This window comes from Salvelinus sp. IW2-2015, unplaced genomic scaffold (genome assembly GCF_002910315.2).
Source record: "Salvelinus sp. IW2-2015 unplaced genomic scaffold, ASM291031v2 Un_scaffold3168, whole genome shotgun sequence".
Classification (NCBI taxonomy): domain Eukaryota; kingdom Metazoa; phylum Chordata; class Actinopteri; order Salmoniformes; family Salmonidae; genus Salvelinus; species Salvelinus sp. IW2-2015.
Window position 1 is genome coordinate 88,052 of NW_019944456.1, and position 8,248 is coordinate 96,299.

Sequence of the window (8,248 nt, forward strand, 5' to 3'; positions counted from 1 at the left end):
CTCTCTCTCTCCCTCAGCTCAGCTACATGCCACTGGCATGCTTATTTCTTAGTTGGTGTGCTTAATCATAAATAAGGAGATAGACATTTAGATACTTATGAGTGCCCCAGTGTGTCCCCCACTGCAATGAAACACTTCATTAGCTGCAACTTTATGAAGGTATTCCAAGTTATGTTCTTTTATCAAACACATGCTCTCCAACAGAACAGTTTCAGGTTTCATTTGATTGATTAGGCTAGTGCGTTGAGAGATATTGAATTGATAATTGAACACATTAGAATTGAATTGCTTTTAGTTAGCTTAGCTAGTTTTAGTTAGCTTAGCTCTCCTCACTGCTTCTGGGGTTGCCAGACGATCAGATCAGTGTCAAGTTTGTATCCATTTTACTGCGATGAAGTAACTGTTTTAATTGAGGTGATAAGTTAAGAACCAGCTGATCGCTTGGCAACTCAGGATCAGAGATGAGAACGTCAGCCTGGCCCTGGACTAAAAAGCAGTTGCTATGGAGATCAAGGCTTAATCAGGGTCCGGGAAACGGGCCCTTAACATTCACACACAACATTTTTTTTTATGTTGTTGTTAATTCACCCCGTATGAAAATTAAACGGAGACTCATTCTCAGTCTTTAGATTTTTGTCTTTTAGACATTTCTTTTTGACATATTTGACTGCCATAACTCCATGTAATGTTGTTTTTTCATCTGTATCTTTGTTTAACGCTGCTAGAAAGCGGACCATGAACAGTGGGTATGTTCATTTGTTACTTTCTTTAGTTTGCATGAAGGCTCACCTCTACTGACCCCTAACTATTAGCGAAAGAATGATCTCACTTTCGCCACTTTCACTTCAAAGTGTTGCCTATTTTGAGATTGTTATTGTGCATAGTCACTATAGTCATTCACAATAGTTGATACAACTCCCTTCAATAGGTTGGTTGATAAATCAAACATACATGCATTATTTGGAAGGCTAGACGTGTGTAAATATCTTGTGAATGATTTATATATATATTTATTTATATGTGTATATATATATTAATATATTTATATATATATTTGTTTATATTTATATATATTTAGTTATATATAGATATTTATTTATATATATTTGTTTATATTTATATATATATATATGTGTTATGTTTTTATATATATGTATATTTATTTATACATATTTATTTATATTTATTATATATTTCTATCTAATTATCGGTGATAGAAATTTAGTGAATCCTGGTATTAACATAAATTATCAGACATTCTTACCCTCTTTAAATATGTACCAGACATTTAGGAAATACATTTTTATTTCTTATATTTTAGATTCTGATCATTTTTTTCCATTCAGCTGTTGATACGTAGATTTACCTTAACGCCTTAATAACCTTAAGGAGCTCGTCACTGAGACAGACTTTAAACTGTCCCCTGGAACATCACTGATATTTGGCAATCTTGAAATAGACATCCCATTGGTTTCTACCTTCACCTTGTGCACATGATTCACATGATTTGAATCCTTTGCTTGGCGCCCCCAAGACCACACTTTGTGCATGTGTGTAAACATTTTCAAGTGAAAGTGCTAACTAGTTTTCTAATCTGCTTCAGCCAGTATTTTAGCTAACCCATTTACTGCTTAGTGTTAGGGAAAAATCCCCTTCAATAAAAATCTACACCTTTAACAAAAAAAAACTAGACAGAGAGTAGTTGTATGTTTTTATGTAAGCTGTCATGAACAGACGTACGTAACATATCTGTATAGCTGACTTAGTTATACAAGATTTTACTTCTGGGTTTCTGAAATGATGTGTTATGGAAAATACATACTTTGTGTTAATCTTTTACTTTCAGAAAAAAATAAATGTTTCTTTAGCCGTACTATCAAGACTTTAGGGAATCAACAGGAAACCTAGTTGGTGGGACAATGCTACTATAGATGTAGTGTTTTTTTGAGTTTGTGGTTTTCCTTCCTCTGTTTTGTAGCTAACAGTCGCATTTCAAGACTACCAGAAATAAAATAGGAAATGTTCTGGAATTGGCTTTGATTCCAGAAGCTTCTTCACACAATGATTCCAGAAGCTCCTTCACACAATGATTCCAGAAGCTTCTTCACACAATGATTCCAGAAGCTTCTTCACACAATGATTCCAGAAGCTTCTTCACACAATGATTCCAGAAGCTTCACACAATGCTGTAGAACCAAGCTGGAAGAGTTTAGTAATTTGTGAACCAACACAGGGATTATTAACACATCTATTCTACAGTGTAAATCTTCATATTGCTCTTAGTAGAATCCTGGATACATTGATATAAACGACATCAACATAAACTATGTTCATTGAAGTGTATTCCAAGCAATGGAATACAATCTCCCCATCCATTACTGTGATAATTTGAAGTGTAATGTTTGGCAATATACAGTACCCTGCAAAAGTATTCAGACCTCTTTGATATCTTCACATTTTAAAATGGATTTAATAGTCATTTTTTTGTCAACAATCTACACAAAATACTGTAATGTCAAAGTGAAAGAACATTTATTTATTGTATTTCATTTTGTATTATTTTTTTAAATATATAAAATATAGTGTTGCGTAAGTATTCAGCTCTGAGTCACTACATGTTAGAATCACCTTTGGCAGCGATTACAGCTGTGAGTCTTTCTGGGTAAGTCTCTTAAGAGTGATTACAGCTGTGAGTCTTTCTGGGTAAGTCTCTTAAAAGTGATTACAGCTGTGNAGTGATTACAGCTGTGAGTCTTTCTGGGTAAGTCTCTTAAGAGTGATTACAGCTGTGAGTCTTTCTGGGTAAGTCTCTTAAGAGTGATTACAGCTGTGAGTCTTCTTGGGTAAGTCTCTAAGAGCTCTCCACTCCTGGATTGTGCAATATTTACCCATTCATCTTTTCAAAATTCTTCAAGCTCTGTAAAGATGTTTGGTCGATCATGGCTAGACAGCAAGTTTGAAGTCTTGTCATAGCTTTTCAAGCAGATTTAAGTTCAAACTGTAATTTTGCCACTCGGACACATTGACTCTTCTTGGTAAGTAAATCCAGTGTAGATTGGGGTGGCAGGTAGCCTAGTGGTTAAAGTGTTGGACTAGTAACCAAAAGGTTGCAAGATCGGATCCCTGAGCTGACAAGTTAAAATCTGTTGTTCTGCTCCTGAACAAGGCAGTTAACCCACTGTTCCTAGGCCGTCATTGAAAATAAGAATTTGTTCTTAACTGTCTTGCCTAGTTAAATATATAAATAAAGATTTGGCTGTGTGTTGTAGGTTATTGTCCTGCTGGAAGGTGAATTCCTCTCCCAGTGTCTGGTGGAAAACAGACTAAAACAGGTTGTCCTATAGCATTTTGCCTGTGCTTAGCTCCGTCCCGTTTCTTTTTATCCTGACAATCCCCAGTCTTTTGCTGATGTCAAGCATAACCACCCATATCGTGATGCAGTGATTTACCATGCTTAAAAATAAGGAGGTAGTTACTCAGTGATGTGTTCGATTTGCCCCAAACATAAGGCTATGCATTCAGGCCAAAAAGTGTATTTATTTGCTGTGTTCTTTTGCAGTATTACTTTAATGCCTTGTTGCCTACAAGATGTACGTTTAGGAATATTTGTATTTTGTACATTTGTATTCTTCTCTGTCATTTAGGTCATTATTGTGGAGTAGCTACAATGTTGTTGATCCAGCCTCCGTTTTCTGTAGCTGTTTAAAAATCACCAATGACCTCATGGTGAACTCCCTGAACAGTTTCCTTCCAGTCCTGCAGCTCAGTTCAGAAGGACGGCTGTATCTTTGATGTGTCTGGGTGGTTTAATACATCACCCACAGCATCGTTATTAACTTGACCGTGGAGTTGCTATCTTAAGTAGACATACTTGGTACATTTGATATAACGACATCAAGCATAAACTGATGTTCTTGAGAGACGACATCGAGCTAAATTCACACGCAATGGAATGGGCAACAAACGCTGCTTAGCTGATTCCTGGCTGGAAATGTTTTCCTACTGTCATAAACGGCATAGACACCGGAAATCGCAAGAGGGGGGAAAAAAAACAACAGATGAATAATGCATTGGTAGCATTAGGTAGGCTAAGGTGCGCTGAGTTACTTTCAGGAAGTAGCTCGCTGCGTGATGGCCACTTCCCGCTCAGTCATCGCAGTTCTGGCTAAACCTTCCAGCAGAGTGTGGGGAGAGAGCAGGCCCGCCAGCAGCGCCACATACAGTTGGGCTGATTGCCGATCGACAAGCCTACTTGCTCACCCGCACTCGGCCGCACCCGGACATCCGTGACGCCGCCTCAGGAAGACGTTCGATGGAAGGCGTAGCACAACGGTGCTAAATGCTGGTAGCCTGGGTTTATGCCGCAAAAATTTGCAGGGATAACAACGCTTCGCCAGCCACGCCGGCACTGGGGATAAGCCGCACAACGCGGCTAGGTGGGCTTCAGGGGCAGACTACAGACGTTTTGAAGGGCAATGTTTAGCATTTGTTTGGAAGAGATGGCACCTGCGCCGACAATATGGATAGAGGCAATATTATGCATCACACACTTGCACCTGCAAATATGATGCATGGGGAATGCTGAAAAAGGGCAGTCACTAATAATAGCATATGTGGATTTTAGGAGCAGGAGAAACAGCAAAAATCAACAGTCATTTGCCAACTTTCGCCAAACACAGTGATTTAAACTGGGATAAAAAATATGCAATGAGGCTCGAGGAGTAAGGGACGGTTTTATGACTGAGTTGTCGTAATAATTAGAGGGAATGCAGTCGATATGACTGAACAAGGCAGTGGGCAGGAAATCGCAACTGCAGTGTAACCTTTGGAGAATAAAAGCATTGGCAAAATGATGACGGGGAAAAATGGCTGCATCTATCCGTTTTGCATCAATTCAGCTTCTTTGGTGGTTGTTGGTGAACAATGTTTCCCTTTTGAGAGGTGATTGTACGAGAAAGAGTACAGACGAAGGGCTGAGACGAGCACATATGTGTGGGCAGATGGCGGGGAAAAGTAAGTTACAAAAAGGCACATGCAGAAATGCTTTGGTAGAGAAACTATGTATTCCTATTACAGAACACAGTATGTGAACCTGTGTGTGCTCTTTCATGACAGGAACCTCATCATAAAAACGTATAGGCAAGGATCATTAATCAGAAACTAGGAAAGAGATCGCCAGAGGTGGAAAACAACAGAGGCCCAATGTAAAATATTATATTTTAATTCTAAAGTCAGCAGCTACCTGCATCTCCCATCCATTACTGTGATAATTTGAAGTGTAATGTTTGGCAATATAAGTACCCTGCAAAAGTATTCAGACCTCTTTGATATCTTCACATTTTAAAATGGATTTAATAGTCATTTTTTTGTCAACAATCTACACAAAATACTGTAATGTCAAAGTGAAAGAACATTTATTTATTGTATTTCATTTTGTATTATTTTTTTAAATATATAAAATATAGTGTTGCGTAAGTATTCAGCTCTGAGTCACTACATGTTAGAATCACCTTTGGCAGCGATTACAGCTGTGAGTCTTTCTGGGTAAGTCTCTAAGAGTGATTACAGCTGTGAGTCTTTCTGGGTAAGTCTCTTAAAAGTGATTACAGCTGTGAGTCTTTCTGGGTAAGTCTCTTAAGAGTGATTACAGCTGTGAGTCTTTCTGGGTAAGTCCTCTAAGAGTGATTACAGCTGTGAGTCTTTCTGGGTAAGTCTCTAAAAGTGATTACAGCTGTGAGTCTTTTGGGTAAGTCTCTTAAGAGTGATTACAGCTGTGAGTCTTTCTGGGTAAGTCTCTTAAAAGTGATTACAGCTGTGAGTCTTTCTGGGTAAGTCTCTTAAAAGTGATTACAGCTGTGAGTCTTTCTGGGTAAGTCTCTTAAGAGTGATTACAGCTGTGAGTCTTCTTGGGTAAGTCTCTAAGAGTGATTACAGCTGTGAGTCTTTCTGGGTAAGTCTCTTAAGAGTGATTACAGCTGTGAGTCTTTCTGGGTAAGTCTCTTAAGAGTGATTACAGCTGTGAGTCTTCTTGGGTAAGTCTCTAAGAGCTCTCCACTCCTGGATTGTGCAATATTTACCCATTCATCTTTCAAAATTCTTCAAGCTCTGTAAAGATGTTTTGGTCGATCATGGCTAGACAGCAAGTTTGAAGTCTTGTCATAGCTTTTCAAGCAGATTTAAGTTCAAACTGTAATTTTGCCACTCGGACACATTGACTCTTCTTGGTAAGTAAATCCAGTGTAGATTGGGGTGGCAGGTAGCCTAGTGGTTAAAGTGTTGGACTAGTAACCAAAAAGGTTGCAAGATCGGATCCCTGAGCTGACAAGTTAAAATCTGTTGTTCTGCTCCTGAACAAGGCAGTTAACCCACTGTTCCTAGGCCGTCATTGAAAATAAGAATTTGTTCTTAACTGTCTTGCCTAGTTAATATATAAAATAAGATTTGGCTGTGTGTTGTAGGTTATTGTCCTGCTGGAAGGTGAATTCCTCTCCCAGTGTCTGGTGGAAAACAGACTAAAACAGGTTGTCCTATAGCATTTTGCCTGTGCTTAGCTCCGTCCCGTTTCTTTTTATCCTGACAATCCCCAGTCTTTTGCTGATGTCAAGCATAACCACCCATATCGTGATGCAGTGATTTACCATGCTTAAAAATAAGGAGGTAGTTACTCAGTGATGTGTTCGATTTGCCCCAAACATAAGGCTATGCATTCAGGCCAAAAAGTGTATTTATTTGCTGTGTTCTTTTGCAGTATTACTTTAATGCCTTGTTGCTACAAGATGTACGTTTAGGAATATTTGTATTTTTACATTTGTATTCTTCTCTGTCATTTAGGTCATTATTGTGGAGTAGCTACAATGTTGTTGATCAGCCTCCGTTTTCTGTAGCTGTTTAAAAATCACCAATGACCTCATGGTGAACTCCCTGAACAGTTTCCTTCCAGTCCTGCAGCTCAGTTCAGAAGGACGGCTGTATCTTTGATGTGTCTGGGTGGTTTAATACATCACCCACAGCATCGTTATTAACTTGACCATGCTTAAAGATATATTCAATGTCTGATTTGTTGTTACCCATCTACCAATCACTGCCCTTCTTTGTGAGGCTTTCAAAGCTACCTGGTCTTTGTAGTTGAATCGGTGCTTTAAATTCAATACTTCACTCAGGAACCTTACATATGTTGTATCTATGGAGGACAGAGGAAGGGGTAGTCATTCAAATCATGTCAACGCCTATTAATTCCTGAACTGATTTAGGCTTGCCTAAAGAAATGGTCTGAACACTTATGCACGACTATATTTTAGTTATGAATTTTTTATTTATCTTAAAATGTAATAAAATGCTTCTTCCACTTTGATGTTACAGAGTATTTTGTGTCGATTGTTGACAAAAATGACAAATAAATCAATTTTAATTCCACTTTGTAACACAATAAAATGGAAGAAAGCCAAGGGGTATGAATAGGCACTGTATATGGACGCTGGCAACCATATTTAAGCCAGTAGCAAATGAATCTGGCATGAACCTCCCTCTCTTCTCTTCTCCTTGAAAAGTCATTACCAGACCAACTTCCTGTGGTCTGAGTGGTCATTTCTCTATGAGATTATTAGATTAGAACACAGATATGAAGTGAACATTAAAAGTGAATTACTTACAGTAATCACAGACAAGCCATTGTTGTGCAGCGCTGGCAGCCTGTGAGAAGCTTGGCAAGCAGCCAGCACTTCATTCTTGTAAAACCAAGCTGGCAGGAGAAAGCTCAGTGAGAGAAGAGAGACCCCCTCCCTTACCACACACACACACACACACACACACACACACACACACACACACACACACCACACACACACCACACACACACACACACACACACACACACAAACACACACACACACACACACACACACACACACACACACACACACAATCTCTCACACTCTCTTACACACGCACAATCCCTCCTACACCACACCCGCCATACTCCCTGCAGAAGCTCAGACAGAATGATATTAGAGTGGGAGGGGCGTTGCCAGTTGCTGTGCCGCCCAGCCAAAGGTCACAGTTCACAGTGATGATGTGTCAGCATGGCAGGAGGCCTGAACAGCCCCCCCCCCCCCCCTCGCTCTCTCTCTCTGTCTCTATGTCTGTCTCTGTCTCTTTCTCTGGGGGCTGAGGACTGGGGGTTTGGAGTCTGGGGACTGAGAGGTAGATAGGACTGGGGGTTGGAGTCTGGGGGACTGAGAGTTAGATAGGA

General features: G+C 39.4%; 1 long non-coding RNA gene across 1 annotated transcript in view; it reads left to right on the top strand.

Moving 5' to 3' along the window:
* The first annotated feature begins 724 nt into the window (after positions 1-724).
* The window catches only part of LOC139025730 (uncharacterized), a 13,820-nt gene continuing 6,296 nt past the window's right edge, over positions 725-8,248 (top strand). The window contains exon 1 of the long non-coding RNA XR_011477346.1: positions 725-746. This is a non-coding gene — a long non-coding RNA (uncharacterized lncRNA). The remainder of the gene's footprint in view (positions 747-8,248) is intronic.